Consider the following 27,076-nt stretch of genomic DNA (forward strand, 5'->3'; position numbering starts at 1 on the left):
CACCATCACCTAAGTAACAGATAATCTTTTTGCATGGGACACGTTTGTGGAGAAAGAGAGAGTTGACACTGCCAGTTACTGACGGTCACGAAGTATTGCCTTTTTAAAGTTGCATCAATTCCTAATTGAGTAGTAGTGCATTCACTACTTCATGTGTCTCCCATTATCTCTTTCCCTTGTTTTGTCTGTATATGTTTGTAATGTTTTAATTCACAGGTACAGTGAGACCTTGAAGAAGAAAACAGGTTAATTTTTCCTTTTTTCTTACACTTACTTGCTATAATTTAGTAAAGTAGTATCACTTTTGCACTTCACTATTGGTCCTGAAGAAAGCCCATAAGTCCGAATCCCGGCTAATGGGGCTGAAACATGTTGGCCATTTTTTATCCTAATGCTGTACGTCCTGAAAAACCTAATTTTTTCAATAGAACGCACTGTATAGAGCATTCCCTTATGGGATTTACCCGAACCCAGATCTAATAAAAAAAATTCCTTTCTGGTTTTCCGGGTAATTTTTAATTTTGAACACTGTCCACATCACTGGGTCACTACTGTTTAAAACCAAGGGTAAGATCCTCCTGGTGGAGGCTGCATACCAAGAAACTAACCCTATGATTATGCACACACGTGTATGAAGAGCGGAGAATCAAGATATACCGCTAACCATACTTTCCAACACGTGCATGAGGGTTTTTTACTGGAGACCATTTATTTCGTTTCCTGCATACCCTGGTTCATGCAGGACAAGTGATCCTTCCCCTTTTGATTATTTGTACTAACTAGATATACAGAGGAACATTTTCTGGTTCTAAACATATCCAAAACAAAAATAGTCCACTTTAGAGGAAGAAAACATTACATAACTTATAACTGGACACTAGAAGGAGAAACGCTCGAAGTGGTAAAAGAATATACTTATTTGGGTCGGATCTTTAATCAATCACTAGGAAACTCTAGCCACCTGAAGCTTCTAAGTCAAAAAGCAGATATTCAAGTGGGTGCCCTTCAACGATTATATTCCTCTTCTGGACAACGACATTTTCATCCCTTACTTCAGGTTTACAGCTCTAAGATCCCCCCGATTCTATCGTATGCTCTGGAATATATTCCAATTGCCCAGTGGCATCAAATTCAAACAAAAGAAGGGAAAATCCTCTGTAAACTGGCTAAGGTCCAAAATGCTGTCCCTGTACAAGCTCTGCGTTCATAATTCTCCTTAGTCAGTTGTTTTGCCAGAGCAATTACAAATCTATTAAGATGGGCATACAACCTTTTACACGCAGACCAAGGCACTTTAAGATTTTTACTAAAAAAGGAGACATTTGAGACCGATTTTACGAAATATACTCTAAGCCAGAACTTGATAATTGCTTTCAAATTATCTAATTGAACAATCAAACTTTTGAATTCATAGACTTACACCCAATTGAAGCTTTTTCTAAAACATCTGACGCCAAGGATTAGTTACGATCTGGATATCTTGCACTGTTCCAGTTTACATCATTACGAACATTATGCAGAAGCCATTTTTAACAAACAGGCTCAACAATATATCCGTTTCTCCTTGAGGCATGCAATTCGGCGGTTCATTATATTACTGCGGCTTGGGTTACTCCCTCTTAAATCACTGACTTTTAAATGGTCCCATAAAGAACAGGTCTCCAGGAATTGTGATCTATGTAATGGTGGTGTGCACAATCTGAAGCATGTATTGCTGGTTTGCCCAAACCCGATAATAGTTGAGGTAAGAAGGCGCAATTTAAAACCAATACGATTTAGATATAATACCGCATCTGTGCAAAATTTGATCACGCATTTAAACTCTCCCCCAGACTAATTTGTATGTCATTTGTTTACTTTTTTAAAATCTTTTTTACATTTGTATTGATTGTTTTATGTGTATAGTAACAGAAACTGTTTTATATGGAATTTGTTGTTCTCGGTAGAGAACTAAATCAAATAAATTGAACTTGAGTGGCATAGTGTGAAGTGGTGCAGACTAGAGTGCAGTGGCATGGAGTGGTGCAGAGTACAGTAGAGAGGGATAAAGTGCAGTATGCATGGTTTTGTAACGCACTGCCATTATAGACAACACGTCTTCAATTGAAATGACCATTTCATTTGCAGAGACATACAGTTTTACTGATAAAAGTATACAGCGCACAAACAATAATGTGTGGAGATGTCATCACCTAGTGTATTGATTGCAAAAAATTTAAAGTCTTAGTAAGAGGCTTCACCAGAAAGGAAGAATTACAAAAGGCGCTGAGGGCCTGGTTGGAATCAAGGAATGTCAGGGAGCATACTGAGGAGTCTATGGTGGAGACAGAACATTTAGATGGGCAGGAGGATGGGCTGTTGGGTCTGGCTGGAGGGAGGGTACCTTCCAGTGGGGCAGCAGTGTGTCTTCAAAGGGGCTGTCTCTAGAGGAGATGGAGGACAGGGAGGGAAGCAGAGTGCATTCAAGGAAGCTTGTTAAGCTCAGGCTGGTGGAGGATGATAAGTAATTGAAGTTAGAGAGGCAGAAACTGGTCCTGGAAGAAAAGGGAATGATCTTTGAGCCTGAGAGAGGTTTATAGGAGCTGAACATAAAAACCAAGAGTGCGGAGTCCAGTTCCAATGGTGGCAGCTTGTCATCAGTGCCTGCAGAATGGAGGGTATATATCCCCAAGGAAGTGATCAAGGATTATGTGAAGAGTGATGAAATTGGTCAGTGGTTCAGACGGTATGAGGTAGCTATGAGGTACCACAGAATCCCTGAGAGAGACTGGGGAACGGGGTTGTGGAGCCGCTTCATAGCAGAAGGGAGGGACTCCTTGCTAGCCTTACCTGAGGAGGATAAGCTGGTTTATGCTCCTACGAAGGAAGCCTTAATCAGGAGATATGACTTGACCCCAGAACTGTCCAGGCAGAATTTTAGGGCCTGGAAGAAGCTTGAATCACACACTTGGGTTGAGTATATTGCCGACTTTTGCAGAACACTGGATGGTTGTATGAAGGGTAGCCAGGCCACTGATTTGCAGGGGTTCAATGTTTTAGTTGCATGGGAGCACTTGTCTGCTAATAGGTTTCCAGAGCTATGCCAGCACTTGATTGACAGTAAGCTGACTGACCTCAGGAAGCTTGCTGTGGAGGCGACCGCTGGGTCAGCACCAGGGACCACAAAGAGCATCTGGGAGAATCAGCCAGTGGTGGGCAGGGTCCCCAGCAGAAGAATGGGAGGCGATAAGGGTAAACAAAAGGAGTTTCACAAAGGGCCCCAAAGTAATTCTCAAGGTAAAGAATACCAGCCCCCAGGTGGTAAGACACCATGGGTCTCTTCAGTTAAGCCTGAAGAGAAGGCACCCGCAAATGTTAATCTTGTGATCAGGTGGGTCACTTTATAGGGGATCTTAAGAGTCCCAAAACCACCACTGCACCCACTTGTGCACTGTCACTGAATCTCTGTATATCCCTCCCCTCTAGTACTTACCTCCCCCTCATACGTTAACCTCCCTTTTTCTCACTCCCCGTTGTTACCCTATTTCTTTATATCACTCCCCCCTATCTCTTCTCTCTCCCCTCTCCTCCAACAAATTGACTAATCATGCCCCCCCAATCATGCTCTCACCTCTCAAGGCCCTTCCCTCACCAGACATGGCCCCAACTCTTGGACCATTCCTTACCCTCCCAATCCTTCCAAAAATGCCAAGACATTTTTTAAATGTAAATTACTAATCTGTCACCCAGAAACTGTAATTGTTGATAACTACCACAGCCTCTCCTCCCCTATAAAAAAACAACTACATCTTCTACTCCAAACTCCCCTCTAAATGGAAGAGCATCTTCCTACGCCACCTCCCAGTCACTAAATCGAGCAAAATTCCTTGAGTATTCAAACTGTCTACTACTCCTTTCCCAGCTTTTCCCGGGGAAATTGACATCTCCATATTAAAAACTGGTAATATCCTCATACAAGCCTCTGAACACCACCTCACCATCTTCGAGCATCATTTCAGCACCTTGTCCTACCAATTATCTTTACCTACTCCAATCCCCACACCTACCCAACCCCCCTTGTTCTCCCCTGCCTCCCGACACTAACCCTTCTTCCCCTAGACATCTCTAATCTTAATGCTGTCTCCCATTCTACGACATCCAATCAATCACTCTCTCTTGAAACCCCATGACATCTCTAATTCACACAACATCTCCCTAACTACCACGCCCTCTAATGACCAATTCCTTCCAACCCTTAACCCTACCTCTAACCCCTCTCCTGCCCGAGCCCCCCTCCTGGCTCAACCTACTATACCCACACCTGCAACTTCTCCTCCCTCTCTGAACTGTACTCCAAAACCTAACTCTGATGTTGCTTCTCCCCACACCCCTCACGCCCTTTCTTCTTCTCAAACCACATCTCCTGCCTCTATTATTGTCCCATCCTCCTCCACGCCCCTCCCTCCCACAGCCTGAGCACTCCTCTCTCACCCCCCCAGGCCTCTCACCCTCTCCGAACACCAGATCTCCTTCCCCGGCCAATGCAGAACATACCCCCTCCACCCCTACTGCCCCAACTGTGTTCCCCCTCACTCTTTTAACCCAGACACTTTACAACATTGACTGCAATATTTCAACCTTGGTGAAGGAACTCTCTTGACTTAGAGAGGATTTCAAAGACTTTAAATCCCTCAACGCCAGAACCCTCCACTTTTGTTCTACTTCTCCCTGCTCTGGCTTTCAAAAGTTCCCTAATCCCAAACTTTGGAGAACTACCTCCCTCCACAACCTACACACAGGCCTCTCCGCACCTCGAGGGATCATTCTGCTTCCGACCTCTCCGACCTTTGCAACTCTTACCTACCAAATACCTCGCTTAAGGGTCCTCCCCTTCCTCACTCCAGCATTCCTGTTATTCTGGAGACTAGCAGAATCTCCTTTTCTGCCTGCTTCCCCAGACCCCCCAACTTACCACCATCCACTCGTGCTCTCCCACCAAAAGCAACCCTAAACCCCTGGTCTGCATGCTTGTGAACTGCCGTTCGGCTGTTCGACATGCGTCCGAAATATCTGAAACCATCCTTAGAGAAAGCTTCTCACTAATCTTCTAGAGATTAGCGACCTCAAATAACCTTGCCATTCCCCAACCCACTCTAAAGGGGCCATTCTTGACGCCATCATTGCAAACAATGACTTGGCCTCCCTAAGCAACATCATCCCTATCGACTGGTTTGACCCACCACCTCATTCTGTTTATGATCTCCCCTAGGCTCCGCCCCCGCATCTAAAAACAACAAAATCATGAAATGGACCAGAAATCTTAATCTTATCCCCCCTGGTGAACTGGAGTCCAAACTCCAAACTCCAGTTTGTCTCACCTCTCTCTCTTAATGCCAATGAGCTCACTGAGCATATTATTAAAACTGTCTGAGGTCTTCGATCAATTTGCCCTGCCTAAACTAAAAACTCTAAAACAAAATATCCCTTCCAAATCATGGTTCAATTCCGATCTCAACAATGAAAGACACACGTAGACTGACTGAAAGAACATGGAGACAACACCCTTCTTCCTCCCATCTCGGCCTCCTCAGAGCTGCTAGATCTACTTACAAGAAGCACATTTTCAATGAAAAGGCATCCTTCTTCCATTCACAACTCGCTCGTGCCAAAAATAGACCCAGAGAACTGTTCAACATTGTTAGAAATCAAACTTCTTCTGCCGCCCTCAAGCTGACTGCCTCCACTAACAAATTTGAAGAAATTGCTAACTTATTCTCCCAAAAAATTGCCAAAATAAATCAATCCTTCCTTTTAACTTAGATCCCTGCCAACCCCCAATGTACCGTTGACGCTACTTCAATACCACCCTCTCTTCTGATTCTACCCTCTGATTCCTCCCCGCACCTACTTACCACAACCCCTCCTGAAACCAACCTCGCCAACCACAGCTTAAAAATAACGCCTCCTCTCCCAATTTCCACCCTGTTTCCGAACTCGAAGTCTTTAACATCTTGTCTAAATTAAAATAGTCCTCTCACACTAGAGACCCTCTCCCTTGTAACCTTGTCCAAGATCTAAAGCACGTAATTGTCCCATATTGGACCAATATCATCAACTCCTTCCTTACCTCGGGGTGTGTCCCTGTCTCCTTCCAACTTGGACACAAATCACACCCATTCTTAAAAATCCAAATGCTGACCCAAACAACCCTAACAACCACAGCCCTATCTCTAACTTCCCCCTTCTTTTGAAAGCCCTTGAAAAATGTGCCCTACTCCAATTGGATAAACACAATGACACTTTCAACCTACTTGACCCCTTGCAATCCGGCTTCCGTAAAGGCTGCAACACTGAAACTGCATTGCTAAATATAGTTGATGACATCCACCACACCCTGGATAATGACGAGAACTGCCTACTCCTTCTCCTCAACCTCACTGCTGCATTTGATACAGTTAACCATTCAACATTACATAACGCACTCAAATTTAATTGCGGCCTAAATGGTCACTCTCCCTATCCAGATCTGTAAAATCTCTTGGTATCACCATTGACAATAAGCTAACCCTCAATTCCCATATAAAATTTTTTGGTAAGGGAGCACTCTTTATGCTCCGAAATCTAAAAAAAAAAATTTCTCCCGAACCCCCAAAGTTCACTTTGCCCCTCTCAAATCTGTTCTCAACCGAGCGGCAAGGCTAAAAACTGACTGCAAATGTTTTGACCACATCTCCCCTGCCCTTAAGGCCCTTAAATGGCTTCCTTACGAAAGCAGATCCTCCTACAAAGTGCCTGCATTACCCACAAAGCCCTTTTTCAAAATACCCCGCTCTACCTCTCAAACAAACTCAACAAAGCAGGCTGTGCCCGACCGATGAGAAGCACCAACTCACTCCTCCTCATCCCCCTCTGTTAAAAAAGAAAGCCTCACAATCTCGCCCCTTCTCTGGTAAGGCCGCTAACATCTAGAATGCCCTCCCTAAAGATCCCTGATGTAACCCCTCTTACATCAGTTTAAAAAAATACCTCAAACTGCACCTGCTCAACAAATATTGGGGTCCATAATCCTTCTCTTATCGTATTTGCTATACTCTCTCCCTTCTCCCCCCTGTCTATCCCCTTCCCCCCCTTTTTCAACCTTTCCTACCCATCCCCTTCCTTACCCGTCTCCACCTTTTCTTCCTCCCCTTCCCTATCCTAACATTTCCCCCCTTTCTGTCGCCTCACCTACCCGCTATACACAGATTACTGAGCTTATCTCCTTTTACTGTATAACATTTTTAACTATCTTATCCACTTTTTGTTTGTAAATAGCTCCTTCTCTGCATATTTATCAGTGCAACCTATATTATTCAATGTGTTCCCTAAGTTTACCCTGTCTGAATGCTGCTTTTGGAACAATTGTTTTTTATCCTGTACTATCTTCATACTTATGTAAAGCGCTCAGATACCCCTTAGTGGAGCCAGGGCTATATAAAACCTTTTTAAATGAAAATAAATAAATAAAAATAAAATAAAAGTATGGCATCATTGTTTTCCCCTTGAGTGAGCTGACTTTCAGGAAGCAGCCTATCAAGGTGAACTGGACTGAGGCCTGTCAGAAAGCTTTTGATGCCCAGAAATCTGCCATGTGCACGGTGCCCGTGCTCAAGGCACCCAAACTTTCAAAATAATTTGTGGTGCAGACAGATGCTTTAGAGCATGGTGTGAGGGCTATTCTCTCACAACTAAATGATGAGGGCCTAGACCAGTCGTAGCCTTCATTAGTAGGAGGTTACTTCCAAAGGAACAGAGGTGGAGTGTGATTGAGCATGAGGCTTTTACTGTGGTCTGGGCCCTGAAGAAGCTGAGACCCTACTTGTTTGAGGCTCACTTCTGGGTTCAGACCGAGCACAGGCCCCCTCAGATGGTTGATGCAGATGAGGGGTGAGAACCCAAACCAATGAGGTGGTCCATTTCCCTACAGGGATGGACTTTATTGTGAAACACTGCCCTAGTACTGAACACGCCAATGCTGATGGTCTGTCCTGATTTTTCTGCCTTAGTGAAGAGAACTCCCAGGAGGGTGGGTAGTTCGGCCCACTTTTCAGCTGGAGGAGACACATGTTAGACATGACATCCTTGGCGTGGTTCCCCCCTTATTTTTGCCTCTGTCTCCTGTGTTTTTGCTGTGTGCTGAATTTTGTTTTTGCTGGTCTAGATGCTTTAGGCACCTTGCCACTGCTGATCAGTGCCAAAGTGCAAGTGGTCCCTCAGTAAATTGTGATTATGAATTGGTGTTTCCATGATTGGCATATTTGACTTACTACTAAGCCCATAGTACCGTCCACTGTGTGTGCCTAGGGCCTGTAAGTCAAATGCTACTAGTGGACCTGCAGCACTGATTGTGCCACTCCCCCCACAAGCAGCCTTTCAAAGGGTTCTCAGACCTGCCACTGCAGTGTCTGCATGCAGGCTCTATTGCCAACTCGACCTGGCAAGTGCACCCACTTGCCAGGCCCTAACCTTCCTTTTTCTTACATGAATCACCTCCAAGGTAGGCCCAAGGTTCCCCTGTGGTTAGGGTATATTGTATGTGAAAGGTAGGACATGTACTGATGTGTGTGACTTGCCCTGAAAGCGAAATACAGTGTATTTCGTTTTTCACTATTGAGAGGCTACCTGTCCCATAGGATAGAATGGGAATTTATTTACAACATCTTAAAAGTATAACTTTCCATTGGGACAGGGGAGGAAGAACAAGTTTAGTATGCCTGAACTCAGAATAGAAAGATGCATCTTTTAGTAAAGATGATTTTTACATTCTGTGTTTGAAAATTACACTTTCAGAAAGTGGATATTTTCTTGCTTAGCCATCCTTTGTCTCTGCTGGGCTGTGTATTGGCTATCTGGTTTTGGAGTGACAGGAGCTGGAGATGTACATTCACTGTAGACTGCCATTGGGGGGGGAGGGGTAGGTGTGTCATGCCTTTCCTGGATTGCTCAGGGCTGGTCTGGGCTGAATAGACCTAGGCTGTATTTAGGGGAGTGGAGGAGATTTCCTTTTACCAGAATGGGCCTGGTCTGCCTTACACTATGCTGTCTCCACCTCCTGCCGGGAAGCTGGACCAGAGAGGACATAACTGCTTTGGACTGAGCACAAAGATCTCTGCTACAGAGAACAAAGAGAAAGGCTGTATGAATATTGGGACCCAGTCCCTAGAACTTTAGATCATTTCTGGAATTCAAGAGGAACCTTTGCCAAGGAGAAGAGCTGGTGAAACTGAATGAGAAGCACTGCCCGTTTGCTGTGTGCTGTTTGGGGTTGGCCTGCAGGGGCTGTTTCTGCAAAGGAAGGGAGAAGAACTTTGCTGTGTGCTTTGTCCCCTGCTTGAGGAAGATCTCCAACGGCTTGAAGTAGAACTTGCCTCCTGTTCTGAAGTCTTAAAGACACAATGACTTCACCACCAGCTCCCCTGAACTTCCTTGCTGGGAGTTCTGACCTGCCAAAAGGTGCCTTTCCTGAGTTGGGCCTTTGGAGGTTGTTCCTGCTGTTGAGAGCTGAAAAAGACATGCAACTACGAGAAGTGTGACTTATCCGCAGCTGTTTCTGACGCATCGCCGCTGTACGGGAAAAATTTCCAAGCATCACCATTGTGCCGCTTAAAAAAGCGATGCAGCACCTGCCCGCAGCTTTAGAAATTGCAGCATGCTACATCGAATGCACCGATATACAAAGTCCAAGATCACTGCACCAATTCTGACGCAGGCCCTGCTGTACAACTTTAAAAACCAACGCATCATGGGATCACAACTGGAGAGACCAACGCAGCGCCATTGCCACAGCTGCGGCATCGAAAAGCGATGCATCCCTGATCCCCACGCATCGCGGCACCAAGTCGACAAGGATACCGGGGCAGCAGTGAGAAACCGATCCATCACCTCCCCTGCTTGGCAGTAAGGAACCAGCACCTCCCCTCCCCTGGAGTAAGGAACCGACGCATTACCTTCCCTGCATGTAAGAAACCAATGCATCACTGTGGAAATGTGCCTTTTAATGGGCACAACGGTGCAGGGGTCACCCTTCTCTGTCCACGGGTCCCTAGACTAACAAAATAGAGATTGGAACTGAAGCTGGAATTCTAATAACAAGTTTATTAATTACTCATGAGTGGGACCACATCCATACAACACCCTCAAGTGCTCCAGGAGGTAGTACATTGAATACACAGACCATGGTGCTTAAATACACACTTTGTTGCAGAGTACGCTTGTAGAAGCAAATAGAAGGTACAGGCCTACCCAGGAATAGTTACCGACAAACATGGGCAGATGGGAGATCACTTAGTCAGCAAAGTGGGAGGGGGAACAGAACTGTTTACAACAGCAGAATATAGTTGACAGTTACATCTTTAACAAGGTGCATTTCAGCAGCTAGAGGCCTTTGCTCAGCGCATACATTGCTTTGGCCCAGTACAGAAGGAGTTAACTAAATCTCATGACTCGAGCAGAATAGAAGGGCAAGCAACAGTGAAGACTGAAGAATTACATAGCTAACAAAATGGATGCCACAACCAAAATGGCTTCAGCTTATGCTAACAGAATTTTTCAGATTTCCACAGACGACCCTTTTAGCATATGTTGTAGACATTTTCTTATGCTAGTGAGGGAATACGAAAAATATTGTTTTTATCGATCTGCATCATTTCATTAATTTCTAGATCACTTGCTAGTCGGGCATTTACATTCTTAACATTTTGTTTAGTCGGTATACACTAGGTAAAGTAGAAACTCAAAGGGAACAAAGCATCTGGCAGCATTGAATACATAGGCAACAAGTGAAAAGAATAGCAAGACATATACATAGGGCTGACAATAGTTTCCAACTCCATACAGTAAACGTGTTCCATAGCCATCCAGTAAAAGTCCATGTTCCTGAATCCTGATGGATTTCAGTGGCTATTTTGTGCAACTTGGAAATTGCATCATAAACAGAAGGGGTATGGTCAGGGATGTAAATGCAGCAGCTACTCCCGATGATGCGACATGCTCCACCACGGTCAGCTAGAACCACGTCTAGCACCAGTCGGTTTTGCAAAGGCACAATTCTCTTAATTTGGAGTTCTGTGATATTGTCAAGCGCCATTGCTGTCTGATTGGTCACAGCCTCTACAACATGTGTCAAGCGCCTTATCTTTCTACTGTTTAAGGCTGCACCAACAAAGCAGAATAGTCCCAAATTAAAGTCAATATACTGCTGTAGTGCAGTATCAGTTTGATTCACCTCATCATTGTTTGTCCTTTTGCTGGAGTAGTTGCAATCAGTAGATTTCGGACAGGAGGTACTTCCTCTACAACCCATGTTATTATAGCAACAATAACAACAGTCAAAGTAAGTCCAGTAACAATCATTGTTCTTTTGCCACAAACTCTTGCAACAGTTGGTTTCTTTTCCTTAGGTATATTAATTTAGTCGACAAAGGTCCTGGACAGGTGTTGGTTTCTTCACTAACATTGAGATGAATAGTCACTAAAAGGCTACCCTCCTTTGAAGTTAGTCTTTCTCCACCCAGGACAGTGGCTCAAACAGTCTTTTTCAGCAACGAAGTGTTTTTTTCCTAGGTCGCAGCTGATATCGGGATGTACCAGGAATCATGTGGTCCGGGAAGGCTTTCACAGCTCCTTCAGGCGACACAGCTTGTCCTTTCTCGGTGACTAGGATACCGCGGTGATCCGCCAACACAGCTGGGCTCACTAGGTCTTGCAACACTTTTCGACAGTGTGTTGCATGGACCCAGTTTTTCCAGTTCGTCACTCGAACTGAAGTCCTGGTAGCCAGCAGCCGTTGTTCGGGACCATGCCACCTCGGTGCTAGAGAGCTGGTCCTGTGGAAGGATTTAATCACCACGTAGTCACCAGGGCACAAGCAGTGGCCCTTACCTTGCGACCTGTCTGGAAGAGTCTTCCGAACCTGTTGATAAATAAGATAAGATAAACTGTCAGTCCACTGAGACAGATAGTCACTCATCAATACATAAGGTACATCATGTATAGGGCGTGGCTTATGAATCCCCCAAATATTCATTGGCCTTCCAAAAACCACCTCATACGGTGTGAGGCCAGATTGTGTATGTGGTATTGATCTAATAGATAGCAATGCTAGAGGCAGTCCATCAGGCCATTTCAAAGATGTGGAAATCTGTATCTTAGCCAGTTTCAATTTCAGGGTAGAGTTGTAATGTTCCACAAGTTTTGCTGATTGTGGGTGAAAAGCAACAGGAAACTTCTGATTAATTCCCGACCCCCTTCATGAGATACTCAACAACTTGCCCACAAAACTTGACAAATACCAAATCTGGGAAAAAATTCCTTTAGGAGCACCTTTGCTGTAGTAAGAGCTGTATTATCTTTCGTAGCGTATGCCTCCACCCTTTTACTAAAGGCACACACCACTACCAGAACTCAAACTGGATGTAGTCCATTTGCAGAACCTCAAAAGGTGCGGTAGGTATTGCAAACCCTCCTGTTGGAGTTCGTGTTCCCTTTCCAGGATTATACTGGAGACAGATCAGACAAGACTGGACTATTTTCTTAGCCGTACCGACAATCTATGGATGATCACAAACTTGCATAAATTGCTTTGCTATTGAGGATGCTCCAACATGTGCCGGCCCATGTGCAATATGAATCATAGGGTGTAAATAGCCTGTAGGTAACTTCCATTTTGTCATTTCTTTATTCCTCCAACAGCCCTCATCATCCAGTGCCCCTCCTTAGACCATTGGTCTAATTCATCAACAGAGGCAGATTGTTGCATGTCCAGGACCTCTTGCCTGGCATCATGCCAAAGTTCAGCCTGTGATTTAACTACATACATAGATATGGTACTTCGCTGCATTGCGGTCTCCCGAGCTGTGTAATCTGCAAAGGCATTGCCTGCTCCTATTTTATCGGTCACTTTCTTGTGTGCGCTACATTTAACAATTGCCACTTTCTTAGGATAGATCAAGGCAGTAAGAAGATTATGTACTAATTCCCCATGCACTATTTTTGTCCCATGTGAAGCGAGAAATCCTCTTTCTTTCCAAAGCTGTCCGTAGTTATGTACCACGCCAAAGGCATATAGGCTGTCAGTGTAAATGTTAACAAGCAAATCTGTACTAAGCTCACATGCTTTTGTCAGTACTATCAACTCGGCTGCTTAAGCTGACTTCTGTGGGATGCGAGCTGTCTCAACTACTGTCTGAAGTGTTGTAATTGCATAAGCAGCAGATGTAGTGCCATCAGGCAACTTCAGGCAGGATCCATCGACCCACAATTCTCCATCAATACTAGAAAGAGGAGTATCTTGTAGGTCAACATGACCCTTTGTGTGTTCTTCAGTAAGAGATATACTATCATGCAACTCTTGTGACTGAGACTGAGTAGCTGGAAGTGGCAATAATGTAGCAGGATTCAGGGTCAAAGATCTTTTTAACGTGATATGAGGGGTCAAAAGGGTCAATTCATATCCTGTCAAGCGGGCACTAGTCAGATGCTGTGTTTTTGTTTGATTTAGCAAGGCATCAACTGAATGAGGTACTAACACAAGCAATCTATGTGACAAGACTATTCCCTCACTCTGACGTACGGACACAGCCGCTCCAAAACAACCAGGCAGCGCGCGGTCAACTGGATTAAGGACAGCTGAAAAATATGCACAAATACGTTGTTAATCACCACGTGTCTGTGTTAAAACCGAGAGGGCACAACCTTCCCTCTCGTGTACATAAAGTGTGAAAGTCCTAGTGTAGTCTGGAGTTCCTAATACTGGTGCCGAACAAAGAGTTTGATGTAGCTGTTGGAAGGCATTCTGACATTCAGTAGTCCATGGGAGAGGCATCGGAGTTTCTTTAGTCAAAAGGGCCAACAAGGGTTTAATAATGTACGAAAAACTAGGGATCCACTGCCTACAAAAGAAGTAAGGCCAATCAATGCACAAACATCCTTCTGAGTACGGGGCACAGGAGTATCTAAAATGGTCTGAATGTGATCTGATGTGAGTGCACGTTCCTCCTTAGACAGGAGGTGACCTAAATAGGTAACCTGCTGTCTACAAAATTGCCATTTCGTCCGAGAGACTTTGGGATGATGAGAGGCAAGAAATAATAATAAAGACAGTGCTCCTTCTTTACACTGTTCAGGGGTATTGGCAGCCAACAAGATGTCATCAACATATTGAATAAGAGCCACCCCTTTCGGCACAGGAAAATAATCCAGCTGCCTTTTCAATGCCTGACAATAAATGCTAGGACTCTCTGTATACCCTTTGGAGCTCTACAGAATTTGCATGATCTATTATTCAAAGTGAAGCCGAACCAATAACGCCTGTCAGGGTGAATAGCTATTGATAAAAATGCATTTTTTAAATCAATGACACTAAATGTAGTGGCAGTAGGAGGACATATAGTAAGAAGTGTCATCATGTCAGAGACTACCGGGTATTGGGGCACCACAATTTTGTTAACCTCTCGTAAATCAATAATGAATCTGTAAATTTTAGTATCAGTGTCTCTTTTCAAAATAGGAAGGCTAGGGCTATTACAAATGTTATGAGGGACTTCTTCCACAACCCCCACCTTGAACAAATCCTGAACAATGTGCGTCAATGCTTCTTCACCTTCCCGAGATATTTTATATTGGGGCAGCCGAGGCAATGAGGCCCCTTCCTTCACTTGAATATGCACTGATGAAATAACCATTTGTCCCACATAGGTATCTGATTTAGCCCACAAAGTAGTAGGTAAGGATGCCAGAGAGATATCCTCTTTAATGAGACAAGACCTTTCAACCATTGGATAGTTATCATTTAAAATAAGATGGACACCTTCTGGGGAACAAGGTATTGTAGCACGAAAATATTTAAGCATACCAATGCCCACAATATTATCCGGCGTGGTAGGGGAAAGCAAAAACGGACATGCCGCAGTGAATTTATCAAGACTAAATGCAAGTGGCTGTGACAGTGGGCTAGATGTAGGTGTGCCAACGAATCCTATCGATGTTATCATTGCGCCAGACAGGGGAGCCCTAGGAAGCAATATTTTAGACAGAGCACTACGAGTAGCCCCTGTATCAACCAGAAACCGATCAGTAGAGCCCAAGTCATTTGCATCAACGTAGGGACCTTTCTGATCTACTGGGACCTCAACCGGTTCCTTACCCCATCCTAGGCATTCCTATGCATAATCAGAATCCCCAAGACCATCAGTCAAATAATCTGTCATTTGATGTTAATTTCGTCTATCAAAGGTATTAGGATAATTTGGTCCATGTTCAACTGCCTTAAACCTGGGACGAGTTCATATTCCTCTACCCCGTTGATACTGCTGAGCTCGCAAAAGGGGGCACTCAGAATGCCAATGTTCAGTCTCTTTACAATAAGTACACTGATCAGAAGACAAAGTTACTCAAGAGAAAGGGGATACACCAGGTGTATATACTGCACGTCCGCCTCTTCCACCACCTCTGAATGGTGGACCATATACTTGAGCCAACATAACTTTCGTCTTTAAATCCTTAACCTTCTTATCCTCTTTGCCTTTTGCTTCCAATTCCTGACGCTCATAATACTGGGCCATAGTCAAAACGGAGACTGGAGTCCACAAACTCGCCGGCCTTAAGGTGACTAGCTATTTCTGGCAACATGTTAGCGACAAATTTGTCGATGAAAAGATGCTTACCCATGTCATCTGTCAATGACTGACCACTAAAGTCATGGAATGTCTCTTCAAATCATGTAAAGAAATCAGAAATGGACTCATCCGCTTTCTGTTTACAAGGCGCTAACGTTATCCAATCTATTTTCTTAGAGGTATGAGAGTTTTCCACTTAGTCACAATAGCTTTGGGGAGATCTAATATCTCCTGTTTTAGTTTCTGAGCAGGTTTCCTAGCCACATCTCTTTCTTCTAAATGCACCCAAGTATCACCATATGTTACATTATCATCTATTTTCCAAATTGTTCTCCACATATCAGGGGGCAAAATAAGTACCAAAAACATGTAGATATCTGGCAAGGTCATAGTGCAGGAGCTAATGGCACCTTTCACTTCTTCATAGAAAGTAGCCGTATTTTTCCGCGAATCAGGCAAAGCAGCCTTAAAGAGCCATAACGTCTGCTCTACTTCAAGGAGTATAGACCCAATTATAAACAAAATATCCCTTTGCATCATCTGAATCTTTATCAGCACTTGTTCCCGCACCCTTCGGTGGAACATACAAAGGCGCAGTTTCACGCATTGGTTTCATAGTAAATATAGTATCACTAGGGTCATTGGCTGTTTCCAAAACTTCCTCTTTTTGGACCGGGGTCTGAACTGTTTGCCCAGTTGTAACTTTACTTGCTGATTTTTGCTCCGCTTTTAAACGTAGTGTATCATGTCTTAATTTACCTACTCGCCTAATTAGATCAGGTATATTTGAAAAAAGGAAAGCTCCATCACTAAATTGTTTATAATCCGAATTGATATCAGTGGACTCTCTAAGTTTTTAGAAACGTTTCTAAAACCAAGTATTACTTCCTAGGTGAACTTCTCTGCAAAATATAACTGCTCTAAATCCTTCCACTGCTGAACCATTGCTACAAGGTTTAGAGCCAAAGTAGTCCCATGAGCTTCTTTGCGAGCAGTGGATCTGATAGTGGCCTTTTCATCAGTAGTCAAAGTAGAGCGAGCCTGCCGCCCATCTTGCTTATCTATGTCTTTATCATCTGAAGAAAAATGTTCTTCTTCAGAAAGAGCATTCTCAGGGGCATTTGGAAACTTATACGGGGGCGGAGGTCGATCTAACAAGATGGAATCATCCTGAGGGTTATTAAGTATGGGATAAATGGGGCGCCTTATAGGGTACTTGCCAGTTACCTCTAAATAACGCTCCCTTTCCTCTTTTTCTTTTATTGCCTTCATCTCTTTATTTTTTAATTCCAACGCTTTGTGATATATCATTTTTTGCTGTACTTTTTCTGCTATAGCTTTTTCTTTCCTCACTCTCTCTTGCACTTCTTTCTCCCACATTCGTACACAATAAAACATATTTTGTCGACTTTTCCTTTTAAACAAACACTGCTCTTCATATTGAATCTTTTTAAAGTCAAATGACCCATTCACTGGTCTATGTAAATCAGGATCCTTTTACTTATATTTGTTCCTTAGTGTACTACATTATGTAAGAAATACCATAATTAACATACATATGTCTATTAGGTGTCTCCTCTGGGGGAGCCGGCTGACTTCTTTCTAAATCCGTTTTGGTACCACCAAGACAGCAATACAGCCTATGGAGTGTGCTGGAAATAGGCACGCTACCAAATTTTTGGAAAATTTTACTTTTCCAAAATATTCAAAAGTAGAGAAAAATCTCCACATAACCTGCCTTTATCTTTTGCAAAAAATCAATCAAACAAACTAAACCAAAATCTTGGCCAAGCAAATCAAGAGTGCCGCTTCAGCGACCTTACCAAACAAGAGTCTCCAACTTTCCACTGCCAATCTCTTGGTCGACCTAATGGTCACTGCAAAAAAAATTACGCCAAAGGATACCTCAGTTGGGACCGGCCACCACCTGGAGGGTCAAATCGAAAAAAACGGAAAAGTCACTTCGGTCTCCAAAGACAAGGGTCTCCTCATGCAGGAGGTCTCCTCAGTAATATTCCCCTCTTCTGTCAAGACCACTCCTTTGGATGGCCGTGTCTCCGATGAGGACCCACGTGTCGGGCACCCACTGTGGAAATGTGCCTTTTAATGGGCACACCGGTGCAGGGGTCACCCTTCTCTGTCCACAGGTCCGTAGACCAACAAAATAGAGATTGGCACTGAAGCTGGAATTCAAATAACAAGTTTAATAATCACTCATGAGTGGGACCACGTCCACACAACACCCTCAAGTGTTCCAGGAGGTAGTACATTGAATACACAGACCATGATGCTTATATACACACTTTGTTGCAGAGTAAACATGTAGATACAAATAGAAGGTACAGGCCTATACAGGAATAGTTACGACAAACATGTGCAGATGGGAGATCACGTAGTCAGCAAAGTGGGAAGGGGAACAGAACTGTTTACAACAGCAGAAAATAGTTGACAGTTACATCTTTAACCATTTGCATTTCAGCAGCTACAGGCCTTTGCTCAGCACATACATTGCTTTGGCCCAGTACAGAAGGAGTAACTAAAGCTGTTGACTCAAGCAGAATAGAAGGGCAAGCAACAGTGAAGACGAAAGAATTACATAGCTAACAAAATGGATCCCACAACCAAAATGGCTTCAGCTTATGCTAATGGGAATTATTTCAGATTTCCACATCACCTCCCCTGCAGCTGTTTTTGTTTATGATTTTTTATAAAACTTTATTGATTTGTTTTGAAAATCAGGGCAAAATACATTCAGAAGATATTCATGAGCGGCTGCAATTAGAGCTATAAATTGAAGCAACGCTACACATTCCCACATCAATAGTTTGGAAGGAACAGTACATTTGGCCCCCATCCCGGACCCCTCCGACATCACGGTCATGTTATGAAGATACATCATCTGCTTCGAGTTCTGGTGGGTCACAGATTTATCCTCTATACTTGTTCCATGCTCCCCATACCTTCTCCCATTTTCGGGGACAACCACGGTGGATAGAAACCGCCTTTTCGGCCACCATTACCTTGTCCACATCCTTGCACCACTTCCGAAGCGTAGGCGTTTCATCCGACCCCCACAACATAGCAATATTGTGCTTAGCGAAAGTCATACCTAGCATCGCCCAATCCTGCGCTTGGTGGGTGAGGTCATTAGACTCCCACACATTTAACAGACCGTGTCTTGGTTCTGGTATTTTTTTAATTTCCACAGTCTGCGATATGGTGCGCATTACCTTAGCCCAGTACGCTGCGATATGGGGACACTCCCAGAAGGTGTGAAAAAATGTACCCTCCTCCCCACATTTCCGTAAACAGTATTGTTGTTGAGCTTCCCCTATTGTATAGAGTGTTGTTCTAGTGTGGTACGTGCGGTGCAACACTTGGAGTTGGACCAGTCTGAGCCGTGAGGGTATAGCCATTTAACGCGGCGATGATAGTTCCTCTTGCCACTCTGACTCATCAAAGTCGCCCACATCCTGGGACCATTTTTGTCGCAGCTTGGACGTCAGATCAGGCAGATTGTTGACTAACTTACGGTAGGTAAAAGATGTCGCCCTTCTATGCATGTGTTCCGTCAGAAGTCTATCCTCCAACGGAGTGGCCTCCGATATGATAGTGCCTGGTTCTAGGATCGCCTGAAGTGCATGCCGGATTTGTAGATACCTAAACTTCTCTGCCTGTGCCATGCCATACTGGGCTTCGAGGTGCGTAGACTCGACCACAGCTCCCCTCTTCCAAAGATCACCCACGGTGGAAATTCCAATACTATCCCAGTTTTTAAATCCTTTACTATTCCAAAGTCGCCCAAGCCTTTGTGAGTCCCAGAGTGGCGTCATTTGTGTGATAGCCCCTAAACATTTTAATCGAGCCTGCGCCTGATACCATATGTGAATTGTGTGTGCTGTTGGACCAGTCAGGGAAGGAGGCCTACGTTTGCTATATAAGGCTGACATCAGTCCGTCCTCCTCTAGTTCCTGCCTGTCTGCTTGGTACGCAGGTTCGTCTTGTGGGGCATGCAGCCAGTGGTTAATTATTTTAAGATGCTCCGCCCAGTAATACAGCTGTACGTTTGGGAGGGATAGCCCCCCATCGTACAAGCTACGTACCAGCTTGTCTTGAGCCGTTTGTTTCCCCATAATAAACTGGAAACTTCAGCCGCTATGGCTTTGAAGTTTGCTTGCGGGACTGTGATTGGGGTATTTTCGAGGACCTATAAAAAACGGGGGAGTGTCATCATTTTGTACAGCTCTGCCTTACCCAATAGCGTGAGAGGAAGACTACGCCAGACCGTTGCATCGCGCTTGAAGCGCTCCAGCAGGGGCTTTACATTTTTCACGTAGAATTCATTAAGGTCAGGCGTTGAATAGATGCCCAAGTATTTGAAGGCCTCGTCAGTAACCTGCAGCGGGCAATCCGAGGGTAGCAATGGTGGCGGACCCCTCAGCACATAGAGTACAGACTTGGACCAATTAATAGTGTACCCTGATACTCGACCAAATTATTCGCACACATTCAGGAGCATTAGGATGGATTTTCTGGGAGATGTGAAATATAGTAGCACATCATCTGCATATAGTGATATGCGATCTTCCCAAGTTTCGGTCCATCGAAGCCCACGGATTGAGGGTTCCCATCTGATCTACGCCGCCAATGGTTCTAGAGCCAACGCAAATAATAATGGGACAGTGGACACCCCTGCCGTGTCCCTCTGGCCAGCGGGAAGTCCCTCGATATATGCCCGTTGGCTGCAACATGTGCCACCGGATTAGTATAGAGGAGGCGAATCCAGGCACAAAACTTTGACCAAAGCCCAAGTGTCGCAGGGCTGCAAATAAGTACGGCCATTCTACCACATCAAACACCATACTTGCGTCCATGGAGAGAATGACTGCGGGTTCCTGAATGGAGGACCTCTGAGCCAACACCGCTTGTAATCGCCTTAAGTTAAGTGCTGTGCTCCGCTGGGGCATGAACCCGGACTGATAGGGGTGTATTAGAGACGATATATGGGGGGTCAATCGCAGCGCCAGTAACTTGGCTAGTATTTTGGCTTCAGCATTGATCAATGATATTGGGCGGCATGAACTGCAATCCTCAGGGGGTTTGCCTGGCTTAGGGATAGCTATGATTGTGGCCAACCGCTGGTCTCGTGGCAGTTCTCCAGCCTCGAGACTGTCATGAAACATGTTCAAAAGGAAATTGGCCGTCAAGTCTGAAGTTCTTTTATAAAGTTCGACGGGAATCCCGTTTGGCCCCACCGCTTTACCAGACGCTAGGAAGCCAATAGCCGTCTGCAATTCCTCAACCGAGAGGTCGGCTTCTAAGAGTAGTGCTGCCTCTGGCGTGAGTTTCGGCATATCAATATCTTTAATATACTCCTGGGCCTCCTCTATCGTAAACGCTGAACGCGAGGCATATACGCGCTCAAAATGGTCGGCCAAAGTAGCCACTATGTCACACAGGGCAGTCATCAGGGAGCCTGTGGGCGTACACAGTCGCGCAATCATTCTGTCTGCTTTCTCCTTTTTATCTAGCCAAGCTAGTAATTTGCCAGCCTTATCCCCTAACTTGTATACCCTGTGGCGCGTGGCCTGAAATCTGGCAGTGACCATCTCTTTCTGGTACGCCACAAATCCACGTTGCTTAAGACGCACCCTCTGGGAGGTATGGGGCGTTGGGTGCTCTGCATGCTGCGCTGTTGAGGCATCTAAGTCAGATTCTATACTATCTAGTTCCGCCCGTTTTCCCCATTTGTACCCTGTGATAGATGCTATGGCATGTCCACGCGCCACCGTTTTATAGGCCTCCCATAGAATGCTGGGAGATTCCACCGACGATGCGTTTTCTTGTAAAAAGTGCAGAGTTGCTCCAGTAACCCCCTTTAATACTTCAGGTATAAGCAAGTGACTTGGATATATATGGAAAATGCGGCATCTCACGGACAGCAGTATTGGTGAGTGATCTGATATACCCCTAGGGCGAATCTCCACCTCAACCACCCTCCTCCCCTCTCCCCCCCAGGCTGCCCAATGAAAGTAAAAAATAATCAATGCGTGTGAGGCTGTTATGTACCCCTGAGTGGAAGGTGTATTGTTTTGTGTTGAGGTGCCTATATCGCCATGCGTCTGTGAGTCCTAGGGCATCTAATAAGCCGCTCATACGGAGACTGCCCGTTGCACTTGGTTTAGGGGGATACCTATCCAGGGTTCCGTCCACTATGTCATCAAAGTCTCCCTCAATCATTATCTCTGCCTCCGGGAGAGCAAGCAGAAATGCATTAAACGCAGGGTGGACTATCGCATGTAGAGAAGGTGGAATGTAGACTGAGACTAGATTAAACGATTTCCCTTCCCATTGGCACGTAACAGCCGCGAAGCGGCCCTGGTCATCTTTTCACGTTTGTTGTATTTTTAGCAGGAATTGCTTCTTGACATATATACCCACACCCCTAGACCCAGACGAGAATGCGGAGTGTGCTACCATTTTGTAACCTGACCTATCTAAGGCCTTACACGCAGAGCCCATCAAGTGTGTCTCCTGTAATAGTGCCACCGCAGGCGCGCATCTGTTTAGGTACTGTAATACTAGACCTCTTTTCACCTTGTCTCCCAACCCCCGCAACATTCCAGGTGAGTAAAGTCAGTGGGGTCCCCGGGGATAGTTGAGCCATTTGTTGATTAGTGTTGCGCTGGCCTTGTGCAGTCATACATATCAGAGAGTAATTGCAGCGTTTCCGACTCAGCAGGACAGTTCAGCCCTCGTATGTTAACAGCCATTCGGTTAATTATATGTGCCCTTCCAAACTATGCAAGAAACAAGAAACAAAACCTTGAGTACATTACCTTCCCCCCACCCCCTCCCTCCCTGCCTGACGGATTCAAAACTACCCGCCTCCCCAACCAAGCAGAGTGCTTAAGTCCCTTTCCAGTTCCCAGTGGACAGGGGTTAGAGATAGTATCCGTTGCCCCCAAACCCTCATAGATCATTAGCTTCGCAGACCTCTCCCCATCCCCCCAACCCCTGCCGTAGGACTATCTTATGGAGAAATATATCAAGCTTATTGCAGAGCCACAAAAACTGTTCATGAGTCACTAAGTCTATGTTGCCCATTTGGCAGTTCACAACAGTATAGCCTAAAGTGTCCCCAGTGCTCCATTTGCGCCTAATTATAGCCTTGGCGAACTCCTTTTTTCTTATCGAGATCTAGGCAATGGTACTTACACCCTCGTGTCCAGCACCGCGTTAGGCGGTAATGCGTAAAGCAGTCCACGCCTCTTGCCACTCATGTTCCTCACTCAGTGCACGGTCTCTGCGCCAACTTCCATTGTCACTGTTTCTGCCAGATCGCCCAGCCTTCCGTCAATCCTCCAGCCATTCCTGCGCCTCCTCCGGCGTGACAAAAAAATACGTTTTACCTTCGGCCTCCACCCGTAACTTAGCTGGAAAGAGCATGGAGTATTTGATGCCTTGGCCGCGAAGTGTCTTTTTGACATCCAGGAAACCCCATCGTTGCTTTGTGACGGCTGCAGTGTAATCAGGAAAAATCGTTACATTTGCGTTGTCGATCTTTACTGGGGGAGCTGCGCGCGCGGCCTGCAGTATCCCGTCCCTGTCCCGAAAGTTGAAAATACGGGCCAAGATAGGCCGCGGTGGCGCCCCAGGCCTCGGTGGCGCCCCAGGCCTCGGTCTGCCTCCCGGAACCCGGTGCGCGCGTTCAACAGAAAAATAGTTTGACAAACCTCGTGGCTGAAGATGGTTTGTTATCAGATCCTCCACGAATAGGTCAAGGGCTGGTCCCCCGGTCTGTTCTGGCACACCAATAAGGCGGATATTGTTCCCCCTTGATCGTCCCTCCTGGTCCTCCAGCTTGGCAGCTAGTATTTTGTTTTCAGCCATGAGGAGGTTCACTTGTTTTTTGAGAGTGGTGGTATCCGCTGTTAACGTTTCTGTGACAGATTCGACTTCAGACATTCTCGTCGACATTTTACTAAAATCAGCCCGGATTAAGGACAGATCCACTGCAAGGGTCTCAATGCGGGAGTCCACCTTATTTAAGATCACCATAATGTCTTGCAGCGTCACTTCCTGCTCCTCGCCGGCACCTTCGCCCTTTGGTGGTGCGGCATCCCTGTTAGGCACCGTCACCTGTGTCTTGGCATAGGCAAACTTATCCAGTTTTGTCAGGCTAGAGCCTTTGGCGTTCCTGCCGCTCACTGTAGCAATTTTCTTGCGCCCGTGCCGGGTCCACCTGTCAAGGGGCTTCTCCTAACCCAGTGGTACTCGCAATTCAATTACAGTCCCCAGCTGCAAGACAGACAAAGTCACTCACTGTTGTCCGGGCAGCCCACTGATATGCACCACAGTTGCTCCGCAGCGTCTTTAAGGCATATAGTATCACGCTGTTCCTTGTGATATTGGCATGCCACAACAGGTCGCCCCACTCCACTCACAGGATCCCTCTACATATCCAGGTTAATCGTGGCAGCACAGAAGTATTTTGCCGTCGTACAATTGCACTTCAGAGCCCCCCACGTGCTACCGCCAGTGTCCACACGTAATCCCATGGTGCCAGCAAAAATGTGGGTCCAGGCCGCCAAGCGCCCCTCGCCTCTCCTTCCAACCCGAGGTCCCCGGGCAGTCGCTAAACTCAAGGCCCCGGCTCACCTCGCTTCACCAGGCCTCAGTGCACCATCACTTTCAGTAGACTCCCAAGCACAGCATTAGTCCACGTCACTCATTCCACCTCAGGACACTGTACCGGCTTGGGTCTCATTGGCTCCCCAGCATCTGATTAGCAGGCAATGCGGCCCGATCTCTGTCCTTCTTTGATGCCGCAAATGGCCACCTTGCACCGCATGGCTGGTTCCCGCCTGCGCCCCCTGTCCAGGCGCGGCGGTACAGAATCACCCCAGCAGCTGCGAACCGCACTGCCGGGCTCTCGCGGGATCACCCGTAGGTCCGAGCAGCTCAGTAGGATCAGCGCTGAGGCGGGTATACGTATCCAGCCGCCCCTCGCCTCCTTTCGTCACTTGGCCCACACACCAGTAAGAGGCCCGAAACTCGAGGCCCCGGCTCGTCGCGTCGCACCAGGCCCCAGAGCCTCGCTCGCTGTCAGCCGGATATGAGACAGTTCCCCACACTCTGGGACTGGATCCTTCGGGTCTCCGCTTAATCCTCCCCCTCAGCTCACGGTCGGGGGTGAGTAGAGCTGCCGGATTAGTGAGCGGATTGTCAGGGTTGGCTCGGGGAGCACGGAGCCTCCCTAAACTGCGGCCATCTTCATCGGCTGCTAACCACGCCCCCCTTTCTTTATGATTTTGATGCATCCAAGGTACTTTGTGTTGAAAGTGTCGCATCTATAGTTTTCTATGGACAGAACTGTTTTTACCTTCTCAAAAGTACATTTTGATTACTGTATCGTGGATTTTTGATGTTTTGGTCTTCTTTGGTTTAGATAAAGATTACGTATTTTCCCAAACTGGTGTTGTGTCCATTTGTAGTGTTTTCACTGTATTACTGTATGTGTGCACACATGCTTTACACACTGCCTCTGAGATCAGCCTGTCTTCTCATGCCAAGCAACCAAGGGGGAGAGGAGGGTCATTTAGAAGTGTATCAATCTTACCCTGACTAGGAAGAAGGGTCCCTACTTGGACAACAGTGCAAACCATTTCAAACTAGAAACCCCCATTTCTAACACAAGGCTACTGCAAGAGGATTTTACAACAGCATTAGCAGGAGATAGGATCTGATAAAGCTGGATTTTGCTCTGTGCTCACACACAAAGATAGCACTAAAGTAATTTTAAAATAAAAACAATAATATTGGCGCTTAATGGAAATACTTTATGTGCGGTGCGTATTTACTTCTTGTGAAAGAGCAATATGCAGCCTTTCAAAGTGAAGTTAACAAGTGGCTTACGCAAACTGACCCATTGCTCGATACTGTAATCTGTAGTGGGTAGAAGAAACCTGTGAATGCCACAACAAGCCAATGGATGAAGATAGGTGGCTGAAAGGCCCTTTAAATAAGTATATTATGCTCATAATGTTAGTCAAATAAAAAGGTCTTGGCTAATGCCAGACCTACTGACACCCTGATGCCATCTTTAATTTGCTGCAGTCGTTTTATGTACTCCAGCCATTCGTGGCTGTGTTTGTTATTCCAGCACAAACACCGTTGTGCATGAAAGTATGGCAGGCCATCTGTCACAGGCTCTGCCTCACTATCCATACCACACAATCACTTGTCGAAAGATGTCATCTAATAACCTAATCATATCACTCTAAAGGCCAAAGATTGCGACTACTTCACAACCAGGTTCTCAAAGTAATTTTTGGTTTTTGGAAATCAAACTATCAAAACGTGCTCTGTATACAATTTACTGGCTCCATTGATTCCGAAATTATATGGGTCTTCCGGACTATCTATGAAAACATTGTAGTATATACACCAAAATCAGAGGTTAGATCATTGATTGCATTAAAACAATGTCAATTTCAGGTGACTTAAGTAGAGTGGTGTTTTGGGGGAAGCCCTTTCAGTGAGGACTAGGACTGACACTGTCTGTATACGAATAGTGTTGGTAAATAAAACATTTTCCTCATAAGTTATTGGTTTTCTATTTAGTAGTTTTACAGGACATACAGGGTATACTTCTCCTGTGTAGATTGTCATGGGTCATCATGTGGGAATGCTGAGCCTGAGTACATGTCTAGTTATTGCTTCATTGCCAGTGGTGTATTGCCACTGCCACTAGATGTTCCTCTTTCCCTGTCCTCCTTCTGCTTTTATGTACCAGTAGCTGGATCCTCTATTTGCAATTTCGTAAGATATGAGACCCCCATCAAAGCTACAGAAGAGTATGGAGGGACTGGAAATAGCTTGAGGCTTGTCAGGCTTCCTTACCTAGGCCTGTGCCTTTTAACAGGCTCCTTGGTTTAAAAAGAAGGCTTTGCCAGCTATCACTGGAAGCTGTACAGGCTCTCTGGAACCAGTGCAGTGAAAGTATGGTGGCAGCCATGTCTGAGCAACGGAGCAGCAAAGCCATTTGACATCCCACCATGGTTACCTGCATTATGGGAGTCATATGCAAAATAAATAGGGTCAGGTGATCATCTCAACCCCAAAATGTCCTCCACCTACAATGCCACTGCCATGGGAAATGTTGTGTTCAGTATCTACATGGTGTCTGAAGGTTCCTGTTGCTATCAGCGTGGCTTTAAATACTGCCCTGTACCAAGCTATGGAAACGGTTTAGCCTGACTAGCACAGGCTGTGTGTTATTACTATCCGTGTAAACTTTGGGTGGACCCTAGGGTTACCTGACCCTTCAACTGACCATTACATTCTTATGGCCCTCGAGGGAAAGATCCTTTGAGAGTAGCGAAAGTGACGTGTACGAATGTGTAAACTAATTGTAAGCAAAGGAGTTAGATTCATTTCAT

At 45.5% G+C, this 27,076-nt stretch overlaps 1 protein-coding gene across 1 annotated transcript in view; it reads left to right on the forward strand.

Annotated features, from left to right (window-relative positions):
- Nucleotides 1-27,076, forward strand: part of VPS41 (VPS41 subunit of HOPS complex) — an 841,276-nt gene that overhangs the window by 62,202 nt on the left and 751,998 nt on the right. The window lies entirely within an intron of this gene.

Source organism: Lissotriton helveticus, chromosome 4_1 (assembly GCF_964261635.1).
Source record: "Lissotriton helveticus chromosome 4_1, aLisHel1.1, whole genome shotgun sequence".
Lineage (NCBI taxonomy): Eukaryota > Metazoa > Chordata > Amphibia > Caudata > Salamandridae > Lissotriton > Lissotriton helveticus.